The sequence below is a fragment of the Oryctolagus cuniculus genome, chromosome 5 (assembly GCF_964237555.1).
Source record: "Oryctolagus cuniculus chromosome 5, mOryCun1.1, whole genome shotgun sequence".
Taxonomy (NCBI): domain Eukaryota; kingdom Metazoa; phylum Chordata; class Mammalia; order Lagomorpha; family Leporidae; genus Oryctolagus; species Oryctolagus cuniculus.
In genome coordinates, this window is record NC_091436.1 from 29,110,024 (window position 1) to 29,136,827 (window position 26,804).

The following is a 26,804-nucleotide window of genomic DNA, read 5'->3' on the forward strand; positions in this document are numbered from 1 at the left end:
GATACATCTTCTACTTATAATTTAGGTGATCTTATATAATGTGCTAGACAGTAATGTTATCATTATTTACAGAACCTTGGATGCAGCAGTAATCATCAATCTAAATGTCCATGCATTATTTTTAACGAGAAAGCACAGTGATCTCTTCCAGATTAGTACATGTTGAGTGGGATGGAGGGATTAAATCAGGAGACAGAAATAGAGATTTCTTTGTACTTACATTAACCATCTCCAGAGCACTCTCCTACCCACCCCCTTCCTCTACTTTGGTGATCCATTAAGCTAACTTCCCCAAATAGCCATTGACAGTTAACCCTTTGCATTCTTGTGAATGAAGTAAAAGGTGTAGTAATTTACTGAGAACATCAATTATGCAAGCAACATAAAATATTTGCACATCCTAATCAATAATCTCACAAAGACAAATAGTTGTGCTTGTATTTATCTGTACCAAAACATGTCTTCTTTTTCCATCTTAATAGGTTTTAACATTTAACTTGCTCAAATTAGTGCATTGTTTATATAAATAGGATGTTTGTTTATTCCAGACTAGCAATAACTGGAAGAGGAAGCCAACATAGTCAATTATGTTCTATAGAGGAATCTCTGAATCATAACATAATAATTGAGGCAAGTGTCTTCCATCAATTTTAGAGTCACTGTCCATTTGCAGCACGAGACTAAAATGAAAAGGCAAAGCAGCTTTTTCTCCAGTAGCTCTCTGACTCATCTTAGCATATAAACTGGTTATTTTGATTGAACTCACAGAGACTCTGACCTCCTGGAATGTCAACATGTGTTCAAAACCATTCTCCAGCCATGAAAGAAAATGTCAGTGCTCCAAAAATACCTGTTGACTCAATAAAATGAATCTACCACCTTAAATTATTTACGCCATTTTTGCACTTCTTAACCACAGAGCCCCTCACATACCCTTCGTTATCTTTAAAATGAATAATAATGCCTGCAAACACTGAGATTGTCTAAAAATCCTCTAAAAGCATATTAACTAAAATATAAACAAATGTATGGCTTATCACTTAGTATTTTCCTGCACCATTTCTTTTTTTTATATATACATAATCTTTTCTGGGAACAACTATAATAATTAAATTCTAGGTCTACATCTTTGCAAATTACAAAATGGTTTTCTAACTACTTTCAGAGCCAGAGACAAAAGGTAGGGAGACAGTGGTCCAATAATGTTCAATATATTTTTAAAGTCCTTCAATTAAGCTCCCAATAATCAAGGTGCGTTTAAGACGGGATCTATTTAGAGCTATATGTTTACACTGCTTGTTCATAAATAAGCACAGGCTATACTAATTGCTAGCTGTACAAGCCTGTTTGCCAGTGTACTTAATCTCTCTGAACCTTAGTCTCTGGCCTATAAGATAAAGATGATAATTACTTAATGAGGTTGTGGTGAAGTTCAAAGGAATGGATATAAAAGTAAGTTGTTCATTTTAATATTCCACATAAATGAAATTAGTGTTTGTATTCACCACCTATTACAGGCCCAAGACATCTGTGAGTTTGGATAAACTGTAACAGGAATACAAGATATGTACTCTTTCCACAAAAAAAATAAAATAAAATCCACTTGGGGGAACAGAAAATAACTAGAAAATGAGATGAGACCATGGGGCAGGTTATGCGTGCAGTTAACAATTCTAAGAAGAAAGAGTTTAAAATGGTCTGGGAATCATGACCGTTTTCTTTCCAAATGGAACTTTGCTTGGCCTGAACAAAGAAGTAGATATCTAACAGCTGCTTACCACTCTGTTGCTTAAAATATCGAAGGAGTATGAGGTTTAGGCAGCTCTGAGTCATCTTCCTCCTAACTTGGTATTTATTCGGGACACAGCTCTACCCCTGATGACAACAGCATTCCTGACCTCTGAGCTGCTCAAAATGCTAAGACAGTCCTGAAGGTGAAGTACACAGCCCGTCTAGGTTCTGGTGTGGTCAGCTACCATTCTCCCACTTACGTGTCTGCTGCCTCTTTGTTTTGTCGCAATGTTTTTTTTTCGAAGCGAGAGAGGTCTGGACAACTGAAGAAGAGGAACTGAAACCAAGTGAGACATATCCTACATTTTCTACAACACGACACTGCTCAACTGAAAGGGTTCAAGCTGTAGCCTATATTATATGGCCTTTGTAGCATACGTATGAATTCAGTTCAATGGTCTGCTTCCAAGCAGGCCAACATTGAACAAAAGTGTTGACTACTCAAAATTCAACAAGGGTAGATAAGTGCCAGATATGTAATATGAGAGATCATCTCACGTACGTGCTGTGTGTTTTCATTTCATCCAGCAGTAACTGCTAAGTAATCTGTGTCATCCTATGTTTGAGGAGAAGTCCTCAACAACGCTCCATAACCTGCCAGAGTCACGTAATTCAAAGGCTGCTAGGAGAAAGTTCAAATGCTCAAAATACTCGTTGTAAAATCCCCCTTGCTCTTCACACACACACTGTGTTCACTTACACTGATCACATACACAAGTAATTTAAGTTTCTTCTTTAAGTGTGTGGAGGTGCTGTGTGTGTTTGTGACACTGAATTGTGAAGGAGTAGCCCAAGAAAGTTTGTGGCCTCACTCTGGAGAACTTTGTTGAGGGTTCTCACGTTGTACTCAGTCATATAAACACTGGGCAGCCAACAGTGGCTGACCAAGAATAGGGGTGCTAGTAGTGGGTAAACACATTAACAGGGAACCCTGTATATAGAGAATCTTAAAGCTAAGATGAAACCCACACATCTTGATCCTAATCATCATCTTCTGGCCATGATTATAAATAATAAAATGATGAATGAGCATTTTATAATTTTTTTTTATTTTATCCTTTACTAAATATTGTTTGCTCCATGGAAGTTAATTCAGTGAACTCCCAGCCATAGAACTGACCCTCAATATACCAACATTCAACTAAAGACTTTCAAGGGTAAATGGGAGAGGCCAGAGCTGTGGTGCTGCGGGTAAAGCTGCCGTAAGCAGTGCCAGCATGCCATATGGGCACTGGTTCAAGTCTCCGCTGCCCCCCCCCCCCCGAGGCCTGAGAAAGCGGTGGAAGATGGGCCAGTGTACCCTCATGGAAGACCTGGAAGAAGCTCCTGGCTCCTTGCTTCAGATCAGCCCAGCTCTGGCCATTGCAGTCAGTTATACAATGAACCAGTGGATGGAAGATCTTTCTCTCTCTGTCTCTTTGTTACTCTGCCTTTCAAATAAATAAATAAATCTTAAAGAGAGAGAGAGAGTAAATGGGGAATCCTGTGCTTGCTTTGGGCAGACATAACTGAGATTGTACATCAAAAACAAAATTTGAGTTACTAAATGATCACTTGAAGGTTTTATTTTTGTTTAAGCAAAATGCAAGTGTAAAAGTTTTGATGAGCAAATTTTAAAGTGTTAAATTGAAATTTGATTTCATAAGAGAAATTTTTAAATTTTATAAGTCTACATGTGGAATAATTTATGAGTAAACTTTAAAATCAAAATGATCCCCTTATTTATTGTTTAAAAACTGAATTAAACATATGTTTATCACCAATTACTACAAGTGACTAATTCAATTACACCGAGGGTCTAGGTGTTATGAAAATGATCCATTCAATGTGTCAAAAATGCTAGGAATGCCACTGGGAGTCACTGAGTGCTTTTGATGGGAGGAGTCACAAAAGAATGGTTGGCGACTCATAATGGTTGTCATCACTACACCAGTATATGGTTGTGTGTATGTCAGGATGCCAATTGTTCTAATTAGAGAATGAAAAAAGTTAAGATGTCCGTTGTCAAAAGCAGTAAACAGTTAAGCTATGGAGAGCATTCTAGCAGGGTCCTTGACAAGTTACTACATTTTCTTTTTCTTTTTTTAAAGATTTATTTATTTATTTGAAAGTCAGAGTTACACAGAGAAAGAAGGAGAGGCAGAGAGAGAGAGAGAGAGGTCTTCCATCTGTTGGTTCACTCCCCAAGTGGCCTCAATGGCCAGAGTTGTGCCAATCCAAAGCCAGGAGCCAGGTCTTTCAGGTGGGTGCAGGGACCCAAGGATTTGGGCCATCTTCCGCTGCTTTCCCAGACCATACCAGGGAGCTGGATGGAAAGCAGAGCAGCCAAGTCTCAAACCAGTGACCATACGGGATGCCGGCACTGCAGGTGGCAGCTTTACCCACTACACCACAGAAAGAGCCCCAAGTTACTACATTTTCATGAGAAAGTATCAATCCCTCCCCCAACAGGCCCATCCATGAAAGCAGACAGTCTCATTTTCAACCTCCACCAGAACTTCAGAGAATCAGGAGGGAATAATATATTTGGAGAGTTCTGTCACCCAGTATCCATATCAGCGAAGAAAATTACTCTTTAAGACTTTTTGTTAAAGGTACACAGTTGTCATAACCTTAACTTTTTTTTTGACCAAAGGATATATTTTACATTTTATATTTAATAATTTTAATATTTTGCCATATTTGCTTTATATGTAAACATTATACATACACACAACTACATACTATTTTTGAAAGCTAGGAGGGACATAATGCTATCACATAAGGTGGAATTCATGACCAAGACCATAGAATAAGGAAATAAGGGTATATTATTATGTTAGGGGTATAACTTAGTGAATATATTTATAAATATCTTTGTACCAAATATATGGCATCACACATAAACTTCCACACATGAGAGAAAACATGTGGTATTTGTCTTGCCATGTCTGGTTTATGCCTTTTAGCATGATTACATTTTCTCCAATTCTATTCATTTTGTTGCAACTGTCAGCATTTCAATATTTTTATGGCTGAGTAATATTCTATCATGTAGATATACCATATATTATTTTCCATTCGTACTTTTTTGGACATCTAGGTTGATTCTATACCATTTATTTATTTATTTGAAAGTCAGAGTTACACAGAAAGAGAAGGAGAGAGAGAGAGAAAAAAAAAAAAAAGAGGTCTTCTATTCGTTGGTTCACTCCCCAACTGGCCACAATGGCCAGAACTGTGCTGATCCGAAGCCAGGAGCCAGGAGCGTCTTTGGGGTCTCCCATGTTGGCCCAGGGGCCCAAGGACTTGGGCCGTCTTCTACTGCTTCTAGCTGGATCAGAAATGGAGCAGCTGGGACTGGAACCGGCATCCATATGGTATGCCAGCACTGAAGGCAGTGGTTTTACCTACTACGCCACAGTGCCAGCCCCTCCATACCTTTTTTATTTTTAATTTTCTAAAAAATTAATTTATATAATTTATATAAAATTTCATGTATTTCACATATACTTTTTTAAGAGCATAGTGATACTTCCCACACTACCCTCTCTTCCTCCCTTATCCTCACTCCCCCTCCTTCCATTCTTATTTTTCTTTTAGTTTTTACAATGTCATATTTCCAATTTACTTTTTTTTCCAATTTACAAGCTTACCCTTCATAAATAAAGAATTCAACAAGTAGTAAATAGAAAAACTGCTGTTCTTCAGCAGTAAAGAAAAGAGTTATAAATAACAATCAAATCTCAAAATGTCAATTCCACTCATATACATTACATTTTTTTTCTCCACATATTAACACAAATCAGGGAAACTCACATTGGATCTGGGATTTAAACCTAAGACCTGAAGCCATCAAATTACTAGATGAAAACATAAGAGAAACATGGCAAGACATCGGCATAGGCAAAGTCTTCTTGAACAAGACTCCAGAAGTACAGCAAAAATAGACAAATGGAATTGCATCAAGCTAAGAAGCTTCTGTACACCAAAGGAAACACTCAACAATGTGAAAGGGCAACAACATGGGAGAAAATATTTGCATAGTATGTATCTGATAAAGGATTAATACTCAGTATATATAAGGAGCTCAAGAAACTCAACAACAAAACAAACAATCCAGTTAAGAAACGGGCTAAGGACATGAACAGGCGTTTTTTGAAGGATGAAATACAAATAGTCAACAGACACATGAAAAAATGCTCAGGCTCACTACCCATCAGAGGATCGCAAATCAAAAACCACAATGAGGTTTCACCTCAATCCAGTTAGAATGGCTATCATCCAAAGACAGTATGGAGATTCCTCAGAAATCTGAAAATAGATATATTACGTGATCCAGCCATTCTGCTCTTGGGAATTTACCCAAAGGAAATGAAATCAGAATATAAAAGAGTCATTTGTACCCTCATGTTTACAGCATCTCAACTCACAATAGCTAAGATATAGAATCAACTGATGACTTGATAAATAAATTGTGGTATATATACATGATGGAATACAACTCAGCCATAAAAAAGAGTAAAATCCTGCAATTCACAAGAAAATGAATGCAGTTGGAGACAATCATGCTTAGTGAAGTAAGCCAGAACCTGTATTGTTGTTCATGATATTCAGTGCACTCCTCCCAGGGAGGATTGCACATCCCCAATCTCCAGAAGACTGGCCTGACCTGATGATTGATTTGTTTCAGCTGGTGAAGCTAGCCTAACTTCACTGACCAACCAGTCCTTGCACTTGGGCAGATACTCTCAAATCTATTCTCAAACGTAGCTGGAATTTTGGAAATAACATTGTGGAATTCATTGCAGAGATTTCTATGGAGTGGCTGATGTGAAAATTGTCACAGCAATCTATGGGAATATGATCCATCCTGAAAGGCATTATAAACCGACCTCATGATACTCATGCCGGTCCCCATGTCAGGATGTTGTCCTGAAGGAGAGGCAGATGCTATGATGTCATAACTTGATGTGTGTCCTCAAGAGAAGTTTCTGTATGGGCTTAATGCTAAGAAATATTATGTTTCTGCTGAGAAAAGGAAACTATTTCTGTCACTTCAACACTATATATTATGTAACTGATCAAGTACTTGACCTATGTCATGTCAGTTAATAGGAAGCTTAGACCTAAAGTTTCAGCAAGTGTGCAAAGTCTTTGCAGGATCATTCTTTATTTTGTCTTGATTTTGGCTGTATTTTACTAACCTAATCTTAAATTATTTTTTTTCACAAAACAGCTTTTAATTGATGCATTTTATTTAACCTTGTTAAGCCTGTCAAGTCCTTTGAAGGACACGGTGTAGATATGAAATAAATATTATTAAACACTACCATTGCCATGGTATGGAGTTTCTAATCATGTAACTACATGAATCTATGCATGTCACCAACATTGCTTCTAATGAATGTTAAAATTTTAGTCCCACTGAATCAATAATGAACTCAATAGAAAAGACCCCCTTGAATCTGAGCCCTGCATAGTTCATGGCCAAGTCAAATGAAAGAAGTTCTCCCTTGATTGGAGCTGAATTTTCTTGACTAGTTGTGTGTGTGTGTGTGTGTGTGTGTGTCCTGGAAGCTTTTGGAGTTCAAGATGGACAATATGATTCTTTAAATTAATTAGTCTAATACTTCTACTCAGTTGAATACTCCTCCGATATGAGTAACATGCTAAGTACTCTTAAATCACATAAAGGAATGGAAGGCATGTTCCCAGACTCCTGCAAGTTTTCATAGTCTAGCTGAGGAGTTCAGTTGGAAGACTAAAGAAGCGAGCATAAACAGCTCCAGATAGATAAAATCACACTGGGCCAGCTGCGAACCTACCTATGAACTGGGGAACTCAGAAAAAAGACATGGCTAGGGTACGAATAGGATTAATTGGAGGAGCTTTTCTGGAGGAGGTACTGGTTGAGCCAGGTCTATTCATCACTATGCCTTCAAAGCGTCCCTTATCACTCTTTCCTCCTCCTCCTCCCTTGAACATTAAAAAAAAAAAAAAAAAAAAAAAAACGCTGGGCAATTAAAATGCTTCACTGAAGGAGACTAAGAACTCAGGCTTGGCCCCTACAGAGGGGCTATCTAAAGTTGGGCCTCAGGACCCCTAAGGCTTCATTCTGGCTTAGGTGCAGATCTGCCATTTGTCGACATCCCTTTCCCAGCACCAAGTATGTTGGGGTCACTGGGAAAGAGGAACTTATGAATAAATTTGAAAGAGGGTCTGAAAATTTAGATGAATGCCAAAGGAGTCCTTTGTGAATAAAATTAAGCAGTCATTGCCATGGAGGACAAACGTTTTTAACTGACTCTGGTCTCCCAAGGTTTCCTCCAGGGGGCAGAGGCATGGGTCTGTGCTAAATGGCTTAATTTTCTTAATCAACTATTTCATTGTGAGTTTTTAATTTCATTCCCATGCCTATTTTTTTTCCATTTTGCCATAATACAGCTCTAAGTACCGTGGCAAACATTTGACAGTTTGCTCAGCAGGTGCTGGGCTCTGTGGAGCTTGCGTAGCTCTACCTTTTATTAATTGGGTTTCAAAATGTGTTCTTGTGTGAACAGAAGCTAAGATGGGACTATTGTACCTGTCAACATGAAGCTGGGTGAAATAAAATATTTGGAATGTGTTTTAAAATAACTCATTGTAAGCTGGATCGGTAGGGAATTTAAAAGCAGAAATATTCTTTCATGTTGAAATAAATAATCATGCAATCAAAACAGCAATAACATTACAGAAATGGGGGGGGGCTTGTTCTAGGTTCTTTGGTATCTGGTAACAAATAAGGACATTTTCTTTGTGCCAGTAGGCTACCCATTGGTGAGACAATTCTGAAAAGGTATTTTAATAAAAAATCTAGAGGCCTGAGGAGGTAATAACAACTGTGAAAACCAACAAATAAGTTTCCCTAAAAACCTCTGGATGTTTCCAATTTTTGTCTCAATTCAAAAGTTTTTTTTTTTTTTTAATCTTTATCATGAAAGGCTTTAGGGCTGAAATTTCAAATTCTAGCTTAAAACAGCTCTGCCCATCTTTGAGCCCCTGAGGAAACTCTCTCTCTCTCTCTCTCTTTTGGTCTAACAGAAATACCTTTGTGGCTCTTTTCCCTTTTTTCGTATGTGGGCTCCAAGTTAAATGAACTTCAATGGCATGCATTCTAAAACTCCCACTTAGGGCAAGAGATCAAAGGGAGGTGAAGAGAGAGCAGTAAGAGCTGAGGAAAAGCTCAGAGATACGTCAGGCTCACTCTCTCATCCTTATCACTGTCATTGCCATCAATAAGTCCGCTCCTTGATGTAGTGAAGGTGGCCTCGCTCCCTGCTCCTCTCCCCTCTCTCCTGGGGGACTCTCTGCACAGTTCAAGAAGCTTTGTGTCTAGGAGTCTGAGCATGGAGCAAAGTGGGAATGGAGCCATAATAATGCTAAGCTCAAAGCCTAAGCAGCAAAAATAAAATCTTGATGTTTGTTTCCAATCAGAGAAATAATAACATTGTAAAAATCTTGAAGTGTTGTGAAAATAGACAAAGTACAAAAACACAAAGTCCCCCCCAAATTCTACTGTTAGATGACCACTGCTCTAGATGCATTTTATACACACAGAAACAGCCGTATATACTTTTTGAAAAACAAAGACAGAACCATATCAAATAGCATGTGTCAGCTCTCTTTTGTACACTTGTCAGTATGTCAAGGACAATATTTTCCTTTGATGGAAAGAACTGCCACATCCTTTTAATGTTTGCCCACTATTTCTCTGAAGAGATGTAAAATAATTTTGTGAGCCCAATTCCTATCAACAAATTTTTACAATTGCAGTATCAATATTACAACCACTTGGGTGATATCTAGAGGACAATTTCTAACATAAAGACCATGAAGTTAAACATTTAAAATGTTGCTACTGGGACCGGCGCTGTGGCATAGCTGGTTAAGCCGCTGCCTGCAGCTCCAGCATCCCACATGGGCACCACGTTGGGTTCCGGCTGCCCACTTCTGATCCAGCTCCCTGAGAGTGCACCTGGGAAAGCAGCAGAAATGGCCCAAGTGTATGGGACGCTGCACCCATGTGGGAGACTTGGATAAAGCTACTGGCTCCTTGCCTTGGACTGGCCCAGACATGGCTGTTGTGGTCAACTGGGGAGTGAACCAGCAGATGGAAGACTTCTCTCTTTCTGCCTCTGCCTCTCCTTCTCTCTAACTCTGCCTTTCAAATAAATAATCTTTAGAAAATAAAAAAAGTTGCTACCTATTTCCAAGTTACCACTGAAAAGCTGTCTCAATTTATACTACCATCAGCAGTCTATGAGAAAATATATGCTGTTTCACATTCTTTTAAGCTTTGCAAATATGAAACATAAAATTTATCTTGTTATTTAATTTTTCATTTTTTGCTATGTTGAGGTTATTTACACGTTTACTTGGAATTTTTACAATATTAAGTCATCTCACTGACTATAGCACAGTGTTGTATTTATTAAGTCCTCCTTTATGTCTTTCAGTAGTTATATTATTTTCCTACGTGATGCCCTACAAATTTCTTATTAAATTTCTATTTATTATATACCTTTATTGCTGATATACTGGGATTTTTTATTATATTTTAAGTGTACTAATATAAATAAAATCTATTGATTTTTAAAATTTTTTTATATCTAGCTACTTTCCTAAATTCTATTAGTTTTAGTAAAATTCCACTAGCTTTCTTTACAGGTAGACTATCATAATGTTGCAAATAATAAATTTTACTTTTTGTTTTCCTGTTGATATGCTTTAGAGACACTGACTACCTCAATCTAATTTCAGTGTTCAGTGCAAAAGTCTTCAGTGGTTCACTGTTGATGATAGTGCTTATCATCTGTTTTGGACTTTAGACACTTGAGAATCTAATTATAGACACACTCTCTCCTCCCACCAACTACATGGGCTACACAAACAAGCAAATTTTTCATATATTTTCAGTTGATTCATACACACCTTAGGCCTGATGAATACACACACAAACACACCACAGGTCAGGCTCAACTGACCTAACTAAAGCAGTGTCAACAAGACTGGCCAAAGGGAACATTCCCAAGTAGGTGAAGGGTGTCAGCTTAATGCAACAAGCATTTCTCTCTCTCTCTTTCTCTCTCTTTCTCTCTCTCTCTCTCTCTCTCTCTCTCTCTTTAGGGGTTCTAGTTACCCAACACAAGGGTTAGCTTTCCAGTGCAATTAAAAGCAGACACTCTGCAAGGCACTAGCAATAAACTCACCTTGAATTACTCTCAGTCTATTAAAACAGTAAACAGAGCAATACGAAAGTGATCTGCAAGATGCGTGCATTCTGGAGGAGAACATACCTGGACACTTTGACCCTCAGCAAGTTTTGCAGGGATTGTGCCTTCTGGAGTGAGATTTAAAAGAAGGGGCAAAGACATTCCAAGAAAAGAAACAGAGCAAAGGTAGTTTGGCCTGACACTTGTAGAGTGATGGGAAGTCCCCTGTGCTTGGAACACAGAGAAAGTGCAAAGATTTTCATTGCCCTGTCTGAAATGACTTTGTTTTTATGGTAGCTTCAGCCAAAATAACAAAGTGTTATAAATCTTGCAAAATAAAGATTCCTCAGAAACCTCACACAAATTGCATAACTCTTTAGCTATTTTGTTTCAGGGTAGAAAACTGATAGATATTTTTAGTCTTACCCCTTGGTTTACCGATTTAGTTCTTTTGTTCCTTTCTTACTTAATTGATCCAGAATATTGTGGCCTGCTGAGAATGCCTGAGGGCTTTCTTTGTCTGGTACCAATTTCAGGGACTTCTGACTGAATGCATAGTGGAAGCTGTTAGCAGTTGCTGGAAATTTAGTGTGAAAAAGTCAGCTTTGGGGAGATTAACCCCGAAATAATTATCTAATTGACAATCATATACAAGAAAATTTTTCTCTTATAGGAATATCCCCTTACCTTCTACTTATCTCAGTTAAATTCCTTGAGTATTTTTGTTCATGAATGGCATGCCTCTTTCCCCCTTGTTTCTTTCATTGCATTCTTTTTCTTGTCTTTGTCTCTTCTATATTATATTTTTCTCCATGGTTTTACCCTTCTTCGTGATTTCCAAGCAATCTTCAGCACTAGTCATCAGCTTAAATTGCAAACTGAAAATTTACTCTTTGATATTTTGTCTTCCACTCTCTCTTGAGGGCTGGGGCATTTCAGAGAGGGCCTGTGGCAGATATCAGTATTTTTTAAAAGCTCCTTAAATGATTCTCATGAGCACCCAAGGAAACGAAAACCACCGGAACCACAGTATCCCTCATGAAACCCTCTTCATAACTTCCCATGCTCATCTCCCTACCTCTGCCAGCCACCCCCAAATAGGCTTTGATGAAGTGGCTCTCACTTCTAGAAAACAAAGGATAGATACATTCTGCTATGGAAACAACCACTATTGCATCACGTTTTCTTGTCCTGGAAATGTGATTTTTCACACTTGAAATGTGAAAAGCATACATGAAAAGAAAAATACCTTCAATAAAATACAGAACTTCCTGTGTCTTTTTTTCTTACCTGTATCTCTCCAGTGTAAAATTACTGAATTGTCTTCATGCTTTTCCCACTTAGTCATTTGTCTGGTTCCTCTAATTTGCGAACTCATGTGACTAACAACATATTTATGTAGTCTGATCAAAATGCACCAATACAAGGAATTCAGTGTCAAAGCATATTTAAAAAAAAAAAAAAAAACAACAAGAAAAAAGTAACAGGAATGCTGAGAAACATCTAAAAGAATTTCTCAGGCCTGTAGAAAACACGTAAGTGTAAAATATTGCCTAAAGTATTCTGTCATGTAAATTCCAAGACATTCTACTGTGGTTACAAATAACTCCTGCTTGGATTTCCTTTTTTCCTCTTATTTCCTTAGCTTCATCTATACCTTTTACATAAGTGCTACTTTAATAAACTCTTTGTATTTGTCAAATTACTATTGGATTCAAATACCCTCTTTAGTAATTGTTCTAGTCATATCCTCAAAGTGTATTTGTAATACATTCTTCACAGATCCTAAAGCAAGCTGTTATTAAGCACATAATTATAGCATAGACAGTAGAAAATTTAGTTTCAGTAAACGCCAAATAGCTTGTGAGGCCCTTAGAGAATTCTGAAAGATATGATGAAAAAGCCATCATAAATTTGCTTTATTTTTTCCTTCAAGACTTTTTCCTCTTGGTTCCACTCCCCTAATTCCTCCTGCACCACGAATCACATGGTATATAGGACAACAGAATCTGATACACATGATGGCATCAAACACCTATGTGCTGACTTCAACAGGCCATCCTTCTCCTATGCATCACTCATTTCACTGAACGAGTTCCAACGCAGTGACAGTGCTTTCAGGGAAGTATGCTTCCCAAACCCAAGTGCCATATTTGTGCTTTAAAGTCATTCAAAATAATCAAAAATCACAGAGGGTCAAAAGTAATTTTCCTAATCTCAATTGATATAGCGCTTACAAATAACCATAAATGCATTTCCAGGTGAAAGCTCTTTCAATCCTGTACTAAGAACTAAAAGACATGAATTCTATTTTTGGTTTAGTACTGATTTCCTGCTATAAGTCTTTCAGTTTCCACATGTATGAAAACCAGCGAGCTAGAGAAAAATAAACTGTTGTGTCCTTGGGGCCTATGGATCTCAGGAATTAATGAGTTAATAATTTACACACAGCATGTATTCCTCAGGGGGATATGGTCTAAATAACACAGCACAAGTATAAAGTTAAAATAACTAATGATGACACAGGGAGAGAACTCCATTTATTTTGTGATGTGTATGGCATTCAGGTTCCACAAATTCTTCCCTAACATGTGGTTGCATTTAGCCAATACTCCTAATAATATTTATAAGTAGACTGAGAATTAGCTCACAAATACAATTCAGGAAGTTTATTCTGATGATTTGTTTTTCATGTCCTGTGAAATGAATTGCATTAAAGGTCACAGAAAGTGCCTTAAAGGGGCACTTCTTTAATATTTAAAGTGAAGTTGATCCAGATGAACATTATAATAAGATACACACACAACTGGCATCTCTCTAGGGAGTCAAACTAGCTCTCTGCTTGGTTAGCCAAACTGTTGCATAACACAGAAACATGGCAAAAGGCAGAGCAAATGGTCTCTGTGTTTTTCTGTCTCTCACTTAAAGCCATGAAAAAGAGGTAAACAAACTACCTTATGTGAAGAGAAAGCAGGGATTGGGGCCTAACTCCATAGCTGACTAAATCGTCTGTTCTCACAGTTCATTGCAACATGAATGCAGTTCCTACTGAGTATATTTAATTTGATCCTGCAAACCTTTAACCATTTTAGCGATTTAAAAAGGAAAAGAAGAAAACAAGAAAGAAAAATAACTGTTGTCAGCTAAGCTGAAAGCAGTCTGCTCTTAAGGTTGACATCAACTCCCCAAACACAACAACAAATACACACCTCCAAATCTCAATTTTCTCTTCCAAAACCCACAGCTCATTTTTCAACTATTTCAATGAACACAGACATACACACACACACACACACACACACACGGACAGATGGAATCATACAACTATTTCAACAGCATCAGTACAAGTTAACAACTTAGAAAAAAATTAAGAATTAAGTAACAATTTTGCAAAGCTTCTTTCTGAAAGGGGAAACAATGTACTTCATATTGCAGGTTTTTCAGCTTTTAATATTAAGCAACTTTAGTAAGCATTTGAACATGTTCTTAACTTCAAAATGTAAATTCATTTGTGACCTAATAAAGAAGTGTCCTGGATCAGAAATAACAGAATTGAAATGCTTGCTCAGAAGACTATAATATGCCTTAGACATCAGAGCATCCTAGGATTTAAAATGGAAATCTCTCTTCTAAAGATAAGACTACCTTAAGTGTAAATAAATCAGAAACACACATTAAATATTCCATTTGCTCCTCACGGAAGGAAAGCTTTTAATTCAAGTGACTATACATTTTTAAAAAAAAATCACTAAAGATTTGGTGGAATCCCACACTCAGAAAGATTCTGGGATTGGGAGTGGAGAGGGCAGGCATCCGGCACTGCTGTGGATTCCCACATCCCACATCAGAGCGCCCGCTGTGCTGTGCTTCCAATCCAACTTCCTGCCGCAGCACACCTTGAGAGGTAACTGAAGATGTCTCAAGTACCTGGGAGCCGGCTGCCTAAATGGGAGACCCAGATGGAGTTCAGGTCTCCTGGCTTCAGCCTGGCCCAGCCATGGTTTTGTGTGTATTTGGGGATTTAATCAGTAGATTGATGATCTCTTCCTCCCCGCCCCCACCATCTTCCTCTCTGTCACTCTGCTTTTCAAATAAAAATTTTTAATTAAAAAGAGTAAAGATATTGACATTTTTGCCTTCCTCTATATGGCAATAAGTCATCCATGTGTAATTTTCAGCTAGCTTAATTTTTTCTCTGCCAATGAAATTCTGTTGAACTTGCCTTTTTTTGAATGTGTAAAGAGACACATAAGCAGATGATTATTATTGGATCTACTCTAATAAAAAATAGATGTTAATATTAAAATAAAACATACACCAGAATACTTAAAGTATACTTAATATACTTTTCATATGTAAAGCACTTCAAGCATTCATTTTCCTGATATCTACACATTTCACATGCTCAACATATCCTGTTTTACTAAGAGGATATTCACTGTACTCTCCCTAGGGTATCAGAGCACCAGCAATATTAGTGGCAGATTATGAAGAAATCAAATAGTCCCATAGAAAGAATAGGGTGTCATCTGAAAGCAAATAATATTTGGCCTCTCCATTTCATAAGCAATTAAGACTTCTGGGTAACAAATATTTTTCTTCTATCCAGACAGTAAAGCCCATTCAGCTTATAGGGCATTTTTTTCTCCTGTCTTCCCCAAACTGTAAGAATGTTAGCTATGTACCGCCTAGACCATAGCAGATTTGAAGCTGTGAGAGGTTGAGGGATATGACTGAGTTAACAGAGCAGGCACCCCAAGAATGACAAGGATTAATAGCTCACAGAAAAACTACTACAGCAGACAAATAAAATGTCGTAATTTTGAGATAATACAGAGATTTATTGAAGGGGAAAACTTCTCCATACATTTAATGGGCCATAAGTGCATTGGTACATTTATATTTATAGTTATACCTGAGTCATAAAAAGTTATGTTTAATATGCTCTTTAAGATGTTTAAGAAAGCAGAGAAGTTTCAAATATAATTATAAATGTTTCCAATAAAAAAATCCCATTTTTAAAAGGTTTAGAATTTAAAAAATATAACTTTCAGATATTTAGGAAATTTAATTTTGCAGAACACCCCCTTTTCTGGCAGCCACAGAATTAACTAAGGTATTTGGCATTAATGCAGTTTTAAAGTTCAACTGAACATTTTGTAGAGGTAAAAAGTTATCAAGAGTTCAGGCGAAAGTTTAGGAGAAGTTTTATCTAGAATAGAGTAAGCCAGTTGAGATTTTCACATTGGAAATGTTTTGCTGGTCACCAGATGAATGCAATGAGTAAAGAAGGATTTTGTTGACTTTTGGTTTTATTGTATTTTACCCAATTAGTGATGCTTACACAGAGAGAGGATAAGGGTTGAGTGAACCCCAAAGGTATCGGTCTTAAGTCAGAGGAGGATGGGTGCCTTGCTACTGACTACATCCTGGGTTTTTCTGGTCCCAGGATACACTTTATTACAAAAAAATAAATAGTGATAAAACTATAACTTTTTTATTATTCACTCACACATAAGCACACATACATTGAAATGGAAGGGTAAATAATTTCTGGTTACATATTTTTAAAATATATTTTCTAAAATTTAATTTATTTGAGAGGGAGAGAGAGAGAAACAGATAAACAGAGATGCCCCCATCTGCCAGCTTACTCCCCAAATGCCTGTAATGGCTCCCAGCTGAGGCTGAATCCAGAAACTGGGAACTCAGTCAAGGTCTCCCACATAGGTAGCAAGGATCCAACCACCTGAGCCATCACTCAGGATGTCTCTCAGGGTGCACATTAGCAGGAAGCTGGAATTGGGAGCCCAGCTGGACCAGAACCCAAACAATCCAATTCAGGATACATGCATCCCAAGCAGTATTTCAGCTGCTAAGCCAAATGCCAGCCTTTTGATCTCATATTTTTGCAAGCAGGAAAAGACAAGATTGGGTAGGGTGGTAGTGTCTAGGTTAAGTATTGTAGGAAGCATGCAAAACTTATTAAATATGAATTGTCTTGACCACAGCAATCCATCATGGTTAGCTGATGAACCCAATCCATGGTAAGCATTCACCCACTCACTGTTTGGTTTGACTGTATTTCTCTCAGATGAGACATCAGGCTGCACACCAGCATTATCCCATTATTCCCCTATCCCACACCATATATGTTTGATCCCATCATGCTTTGTGGCTGAGTGGCAAACTGATACCACAAAGTACCATAAACACAAGAACACTTAAGTCTGTGTCTCCAATAGGGGGAAGACTCAATGCTGGTTGGATCCCACTGGCCAACTGGATGACCTACATCTGATCCAGATGCCTGAGGTCATTTATAGCCAATTCTCTAGTCTAGCCAATTAGTGTTAACATTGAAGCAATTGACTTACCTGCTGACAGTCTGCATCAACAGATAATTTATGACTTGAACTTCTGTAATTATTTTAATAGCCTTTTCATACCCTTCCCATTCAACTTTCACAAGAGCATTTAAAGTGAGAACCCTTCACTAAAGGCAAGGGGTGTGAAGTTCTTAAAGAAACACTTCATTAAAGCAAGCTGCCCTTTGAAGAAGATCTGTATCGAATAACTCCCATACTCCTCCTTTTAGCTTATTAATTTGGAAATATATTGGATTCTTTCACACCATCTTGAATTATTATTATCTCTTAAATTGCACCTTTGTTTACTGCCTATATTTAGAAGGCCTTCAAATATCTTAAAGATCAACTTGCTCCTCATTTCCTAGTTATTAATAACAATGGAGACTGGAAAAAAAAAGAAATTATTCCTATAAGTTTGATTTCCCCTCACTAATCAGGCCAATGATTCTTGACATTAAAAAGGCAGTTTGCAGCCAAAATGATGCAAACTGTGCTCACCCTGGTCCCCCACAGGAAGATATCCCCAATGTCATCAACATGGATGACAGACAAATGTCAGAACCACGCAACAGTCGCTAAAGGGAAATCCCAGAACAAAGCCAGTGTCTATGAAGAAAAAGGGAACAAATAAATTGTTTTAGTCCAGCTAGCTAACTAAAGAAATTATAGCACAATATTAAACTGCTATACTTCATGGCATACCACAGAGAATACCAAAGAAAATACTGCCTGGGGAGATACATGTTCAAACCTTCCCATCTGCAGCTGCTATCAATTATTCTGCCCTAATGTGACCAGAAATCTCAGTTTTCAATAGAGAAATATGAGTTGTAACAGACTCCTTATTGGCCACCCTTACATTCCCCACCCTGCCCCCACCTCCTGATTCTGTTTTGCTTTTCCAACATTTGAATGTCCACATACTTTGTATCTTAGCCCACTGGGAAGTTAGAAAAGCAAACTGAGCTCATTTCGGGGCATAGGAGACATTTTGTGGCTTTCAGAGAATCTCCATTGGATTACAAAAGCTCATAAAAGAGTACCTTCACCCTTAATGTTATATAAACAAAGTTCTGTCTCTGTGTGTGATTTACACCCTTATTGAAGATCTTGAATTTTCCTTCTCTCCATGCTGCAAGATAAGTGAAGGACAAAAGGACTATTTAGAAGAGTTAACCTGATCATTTTTTAAAGGATGTGTGCAAATCATTGAGGCTGGAATCCCGTTTGTCAACCAAATTGTCAGGAAATAATTTATTACTGACAAGAACAAAGTGTGCAGCTGGATATCCCAAACAACTGTATGCTAAATGAGCCAGAGACTTGTTATAAATATCTTCCCAGGGCTGCATTTCCTATAGTCTAAAATTGTTCTAAAAGCAGCATGGTATAATGGAAGAAAGAAATGTACTGGGCATCAGTATGTCAGAGTTTCCTGTGGCTGTTCTAGTAACTAGCTTTGCTATCAAGTTATCCCACCTCTCGAGTTTTGGAAGACAAAATAAAATAAAATAACAAGAGTGCATACCAGATGACCTCTGAATTTCTTTCCAGTTGTAAACCTCTATACTGACAACATTGCTATCCTACACAGGGAACATTGCCACTTGAATGCAGACAAATTAATCTAGGCTCATTCAAAAGATAAGAAACAGAATGCTGAAAACGGAAAAGAAGGGCTGTTATAAAATAGCCTTTTGAATTCTGTGTAAATTATATAATCAAGAAATCATTCTACCAGTATAGTTAGCACAATAAATCCAAGTGGTAAAAAGAAATTAATCACAAATGAAAAGGAAGCAAAGTACTTAGGAATTAGGACTTCACTTTAGAAACCAAATTCTTGAAAATAAATGATCATAAACTCTTCTTTGGAACTTGCAGTCTTATTTCAGCTCTATTCCACCTTGTTTTACATGTCCCTGTGTGTGTATCTTCTCTTCTGGGCTACAAGCTCCTCTACAGCAGGGGCCATATTTTATTCATGTTTATATTCTTCACAGTGCTTTGCCCAGAAAGGCACTCAATAAATATGTATTGAATTGAATCCTGTTTTCAATATATTGGATGAGTGTGGTAAATACTTAGCTGGAGCAATCAATCAAACTCCATTTAGCTTTTTGTAAATCTGAATTTTAGATGAATCCCTAAACTCCTTTCCCTTACAAATGACTTACTATGACTTCATGTAGAACCTGTGAAAAATTTAACCAAATTTTCTTTCTCAAAAAAAGGAAAGTATCAAATCAGAAGTATGCCATTTTATCCTTATCAATTAGAATTTCCTTATGCTTATGCTTATTCATTTATTTATCCATTTATCATATATTAAATGGGTATCTGAGACTCCAAACCTCTGTTTATAATAACTAGGGATAAGATAAGGTCCCTGCTTTCAACAGCAGAGTATTTGTAGTCTGCAAAGAAGGTCAATGACAACACAGTGACATAATTATGGAGCTACTGATACAAGCATGTAAGAGAGACACCTGAATGGGTGTTGAGGCTCATTTGAGGATTCTCAGAACAGAACAAGTAAAGACTAAAATGAGCAGTTTAAGGCAATTCTCAGTTGGTCAGGCTAAGTCTTGTAGCTAAAGGCAGTAGCATTTTACAATTATTTAAGAAACTTTATGTAGTATTTACTATATGCCAGGCATTCTTCTAAACACTTTAAAAATAATAATTCCTTTAATGCAACAACAGTAAGAGGGAAATATCATCCTACCCATTTTACAGATCAGGAAACCAAGGCACACAAAAGATAAATAGCTTTGTAGGTCAAATAGCTAGTAGATGGCAGAGCTAAGATTTGAACCCAGACTCTCAGGGGTCTGAGTTCCTGCTTTTAATCCTCCTGGTTACATGTTTTCTGATAGGTTGCAGAGAAGGGAGGCTGTGCTGAGAAAGGAGAGCTGGTGGAGGCCCTGGAACCAAGATGATGTGAACACGGGACAAGGGCCTGGGGAAGCATGCATGGGAAGCCACACAGAGCTCAGCCTACAACCTTCAGGGGGAGGAGGGCATGGCACATTCATGCCTTGGTAGAAGCTAAAACCTCTGCTTGCTGTGTAAGGATGAAGGGACGAGGAAGGGCTCGCCTAAGCAAGGAAGTGAAGCTGAGAGATGCTTGCTGGTCTAACGGTGGGCTGGGAAGGATGGTTGTCTAAGAGCCTGCTCTACCCCTGCTGAGTTCACAGACAGGGTGAAGCTGGATCTTTAGAAAAGTGTCAGGTAAGTGAGGACTCTGCCGCCACCTCTTCTTCTCCACCTACCCCCAGCTCTGGTTTTGGAGGGATTCAGAAACCCCCAGGTTCGCCAAGGGAGGGAAGAGAAGTAGAAATCACACGAAGAAAGTGTCAAGGAGCCTACCTTGGTCTCCTTCCCTAACAGCAGGGAAGGAATTTTAGATGGGGCAGCTCTCCGATTCAAAGTGAAGGTCAAGGTAGTCCTCTTTATTACCAAAATGTGCCCAGAGAGCTTCATGGGGGCTGTCAATCACTGTAAAGGAAAGAGGGCCCATACTGAATAGATTTAAAGGGACAAAATCTAGATAGTCTGCAACTACATCATAATCATGATGAGCATGGGGCAGAAACTGGAGATACATCCAAACTATGAGCCTACTTTAAAAAATTCATGGAAAATGGAACTGAAAATAAATATTTTGGTGCAAAATGTTGAAATGACTAATCCAAGGTATCTTCAGAAAGTCCTTAGAAAATTCATATTATTAAAAAGCTGCATCGCTTTCAAAAGTATTTATTTAAAAGGCAGAGAAACAGAGAGAAAGAGAAAGATGGACAGGGGAGAGAGAGAGATTTCTAATCCTCCAAGTGCCCACAACAGCTAGAGCCCAGAACTCAATCCAGATCTCCCATATGGGTGACAAGAACCCAGTTACCTGAATTACTTCTGCTCTCTCCCAGGGTTTGGCATTAACAGGAAACTGGAATTGGAAGTGAAGCCAAGACTTGAACCCAGGCTCTCCAATATGGGTGGCAGGCATCTCGTAGCATCTTAACCACGGCAGCAAACACCCACCCCTCAAAATATTTTTGCACCAAAATAAACTTTGTAATTCCATTTTTCCATGCAAATTGTAATGTACCCTTGTATGTCCTAAGCTAGTCAAGAGCTCTGGAGACTCCTAGTACCACTCTGCATGACCCACGTTCAACTCTGTGAGTTTTCTGTGGCAAAGTTGCCCATGCAGCTGTAGTCTTGAAGCCTCAGTATTCTTTCCAAGCCCACACTCCAAACCATGGCAAAGCAGACATGACCAGGAGGTTACTGCTTTCTGGGGGCTAAGGAAACGCATTCTGCTATATGGCTCACACACAAGGAACAGGAGTTAAGCCACATTGTTGGACGCATAGGCCACACTCACTTGCATTCCTGGCATCATCTCCTGCCACCTTCTTCCAGCTTTGCCCCCACAATATTGCTATGAGCACTATTCACAGTTCCTTCAATACAGGAGGGTCAGCTCTTTTGCACTTAACAGCTCTTCACCCTCAAGTCTTTAAGTTGATGCTCCTACATCCAGAACTCTTTCTACTCCAACTGGCCCTTCATCTGGAAGCTGAGAGTGTAATTACAAACATGACCTTGGAGCAAAATACTCGGGTTCCAAACTTGACTGTCTCCATTTAGTCTCTTTGTAACCTTGGATAAGCTAGTTAGTCTTTCTAACCTTAACTTCCTCACCAGTAAAATGAGGACAACACCATTTACCTCATACACTGATGTTGTGGTGAGGATTAAATGACATATGAACAAAAAATATTTAGCCTATGGCTTGGTTTAAGTATTCAATAAACATTGAACATTGCATAAACACTTGTTGAGCAAATTAAATAAGTAGGCAAGTGGGCCCTGGAATATCCAGTATATCTGGTTTCCACATATTGGAGAGCCATTCTCTCCAAAATCTGCCTGGCCAACTTCTATTTTTTTTTATTTTTTTTTATTTTTTGACAGGCAGAGTGGACAGTGAGAGAGAGAGACAGAGAGAAAGGTCTTCCTTTGCCGTTGGTTCACCCTGCAAGTTCACCCTCCAATGGCCGGTGCGGCCGGCGCGCTTTGTGGCCGGCGCACCGCGCTGATCCGATGGCAGGAGCCAGGAGCCAGATGCTTTTCCTGGTCTCCCATGGGGTGCAGGGCCCAAGCACTTGGGCCATCCTCCACTGCTCTCCCTGGCCACAGCAGAGAGCTGGCCTGGAAGAGGGGCAACCGGGACAGAATCCGGCACCCCAACCGGGACTAGAACCCGGTGTGTCGGCGCCGCTAGGCGGAGGATTAGCCTAGTGAGCTGCGGCACCGGCCCCCTGGCCAACTTCTATGGACTGCAAAACCTGGAGCAAGTGACCTGGTTTGTTACAGAGTGAGCAAACTCATGTGTTGATGTCTTCATTTCCAGAGTTTACGGGTAAGTGAGAAGACAGTACATACAGGCACCATTGGTAAAAGAAAATTATCATGCTGGTTTTTGCGCAGAAAGGAGGAATACATTTAAGAAGTATGAGTATATATTTCTGCTAAGTGGAAATGCTGAAAGAATAAATCAGAAATTGCTAGTGGTGCTTGAATTCAGCTCCTCTAAAGAGCACGGTCCTCCTTGATCATACACACAGATGATATAGATGTTTATACACTGCAATCACTTGTTGTTTAAGATCATAATTCCAGGTGAAACAAACCACTAACTGACTCATATTCATTTTATTTTTTTCCAGATTCATTTTAAAAAGCAGTTTTACAAAAGGAAGAGAGGAGAAAGAGAAGGAACATAGGCTTTGCTTTGTGCCAAAGACCAAGGTAAGCAATGTATTTACACAAGCTCCTGTGAGGCAGGTACTATTTTGCAAATGAGAAAACTAGGGTCAAGTGTTAAGCAGCTGTAGAGTGTGGAGCTGGAGTTCAAGCTCACCTCTAAGTCCCAAGCCTTGGATCCTTTCCGTCACTGCGTGGCCTTCTGTATTTTGCCCTTTTTGTACTGACACGGTAAGGATGACCATGACTTCTACTCTACCATTAAACTTACTGCTATGACCTTCAACAGTACCCCCAGGACAGAACTTTGCTGCACACCAGCTGAGAACCTCTCCCTGGTTATAATTTCGATTATGGCAGTTCCATGATACAAGTCTTCAGCCATGAAAGTTCTATCCTCTGACTTGATTTTCACATATTTCTCCATGTATAACCTAATACTCCAAGAAATTCTGCACTTAAGTCTGAAGACTATAAAGATGCACAGGTTTATTTTGGTATGAATTGTTTTAATAAGTCAACCTTGATTTCAAACTACTACTACTTTCCATGCACAATACTTACAAGTCATGAAGACAAGCTGATAAGGTTAATATAATTTTATAGCAGGTTTTTAAGAAATTTTATTAAGGTCATTAGTTTCTCATTTTATCTTGGAGTTTGATACAAAAACCAAAAAATAAAACACTAGGACAATATGAGCTTACATGTCTTTGTAGAGTGAGGGGGAGATGTTTTCCATATTAGATTTTGCAAAGAAGTATAAAGGTACTTCAAAAAGTTCATGGAAAAACTAAATCAAAAGACACATTTATTTTAATGCAAACATTTTTTTTTATTTTACGCTTCATTTTTTTCATAATACACATTTTCCATGAACTTTTGGAAAATCTTTTATATGCAAACATTTAATGCTCTACGAATGAAAGTTTCTCAGGTTAGGTACTTGGCATGTATAAAAAAGGCAACACTTTCCTTTCCACACATCCCTTTACCAATCTTGGGCTTCAGTTCCATCCTGCAGGTGAGGTTGTCTACTTCTTTCCAATATGATGAAGGTATGCACAGGAGAAGGTGTAAGGAGGGCCAGAGTCACCGTCACATCTTGCTTGTTACATATTTTAGGGTTACACCGTCTGTTTTTGAAGCAGGTCTCCATTCCTCTTCTTTCTCTGAATATTGCTTTAAAGGTCATTTTTGTGTTAGTTAGCATTTGGTATAAGCTTCAGCTCATTGCCAGCCGAGACTGGGTCACAGCTTCAAGCTCCTTTCGCTGGTGCTGCAGTTGGTCAGTGAGAACGTGTCCCTCCTTGAATCTTATTTACATGCCCTTTTGAACCCTGGCACTAAGGATGAGTGCAACCATACAAGTGAAAATATTTCTGTAAGCCACTGTTGTTACAGTCTTAAATTTAAGTGACATGGTCTGATTGGTAGAACTTTAGGGTTTGAAAATATTACCCAAACATCATAGCATTAGCACATACTTCTCTGCCTTCCTTCCTCCTGTTTTTCATTCCCTGCTAATTCATGAATGATGAGAATGAGCACTGACCTTCCAAACAGAGCCTATCAGCACAAACACTACAGTGGGAAGAGTGTATCTCTGTTTCCATAACCTAGACACTCATCACACACATGCAGACAAGGAGACTTGCGTGACTGTCAGATGGAAAGTTGGGATTCTTTTTCAGGAGTCGACTTCTTCGTTTTGGAAATCCAATTTTGGGAGAGTTGAACTATAGAGCAGAAGCAAATCATTTGGAGGATAGGAGAAATTATTTGCTCCCCTGGGAACACAGTCATTTGCCCATCCTGCATCTCCCAGTGTTGTATGGGACTCATTTGATCTTTCCTCCCTTGTATAGAATCTATGTCAAACTTTCAATGTAAAGGGAGGTCAGTAAAAAATCAGGAGCTTTGAACACAAAAAGCCATTGATATGCTCGTCTAATCTTTTACAGGTCATTTTGCTTTTTGAAAGGTAAGATAATAATAAAAATATTTCAAGTAGATTTCTTAAATCACATCCAAAAAAAACCTCTATTTTTATTTTTAGTAAGAGATCATTTTCTTGGTAACACTGTCCATGCAGACATAATTTCTTTCTCAGCTGAGACATCTTCAGCTCTGCTTTGGCTTGCCTTACAACCAAGCAAGTATTTGCAAAAGGATTAAGAGTGCTCAAAACATTACAAGCAACATGGGCGGCGAGTGTGCACTCAGTTCCTTGCATTGCCCTATTACACGTGCTGCCTTTTTCATCAACCCTTTCCCACACCCATGCACAGGGAGTGAGGAAAGTAGGGTCTGATGTCACTTACTGTCCCTCCTCCCTGTGAAGCCTTTCCTTCTATCCTTTATTTTCAGCTTTACATAGAATTTTCCTAAGAATTAAAAAGCTTATTAGAAGAAAAATATCTACTCCTAAGACAGATTGTTTATTTTACAAGAGAAGAAATCAACAGTAGTTAATGTCTAATGGTAGAAATTGCTCTTTGGACTATGCTATGTCAAGGCCACTGTAGGAATGAGTCATAAATTGAACTCCTATTTTTTTATGTATGTACATATCTTTACAACTTGTTGTCTCTTCCTGACTAAGCAGATTGCTTCACACCAACAATGTGAAGGAATGAAAAAAGAAAGATATTAAGGGCACCAAGAACCTCACGAGTTTGTATTACCAGTATCCAATGTAGAACAGTGAAATTAATTCCTTTTTTTTTTTTTTGATTTATTTGTTTCTATAGACAAAAAATGTGGGGGCATTGACAAGGCCTCTAAAATTAAGACACTAAGGAAAAAAAGATTATCTTCTGTTATGGAAACTCAAAAATAAGCAAAATAGGTCAAAACAAAAAGAATGGAATCCCCTGTGGCACACCTCCTTGCAGATCTAGTCCTTGCTCTCTCACAAATTATAGAACTTCAAAGATCCCACATAACCTCTTTGAGATGTTTTTTCCCTATGTATAAAACTACAAAGTTCATCTAAAATATCTTTAAACTCCTCCAGAATTCAAACATACGATGTATCCAAAGCAGCTCCCAATATCATGGACTCAACGATCTTTTCTACTATTCTGACTTTCTACTATTTTGATTATGTGCCTTCCCTTTGTTGGCATTTGGTTCTTTTTATGACTCAATCGAAGAGTTGAAAATGGTGAAGTGACCTACCCAAAGTCACACAAAATACTCCAGATGAGGTCTAGAATTTTGCTTTATTTTCTTTTCCAAGTTCCTCTTTGTTTTTATATGTGGCCTTATTTAATGGTGTCATATTTATCACCCTGACAAGACTTTCTGGGTTCCTGCTGGGTGCACAGCAAGTTCCCAGACCCCATGGGAATTTATGTGGCTCACAAAAGGCATGACTCCCACACAAGCACTTTCAATCTAAAATGATCCCATCTGTTTGACCTTTTCAGTATAGTACACAAATATCTCTTTGTCCTTTGCTAAGTAAATAAAACAACTATAGTTCAATTTAAATGATGTTTATAGATAAAGAAATAAGAGATTCAAAAGAAGTTTGTCCAAGATCGTATGTCTAGAAATAGAATTCAGACTCTAATTTCTTCTTGTTCAACTTATTATTACCACTATTTTGAGAGGCAGAGTGACAGAA

At 38.3% G+C, this 26,804-nt stretch overlaps 1 long non-coding RNA gene across 1 annotated transcript in view; it reads right to left on the reverse strand.

Annotated features, from left to right (window-relative positions):
* LOC127492952 (uncharacterized) overlaps positions 1-26,804 on the reverse strand; it is an 84,156-nt gene that overhangs the window by 56,072 nt on the left and 1,280 nt on the right. The window lies entirely within an intron of this gene.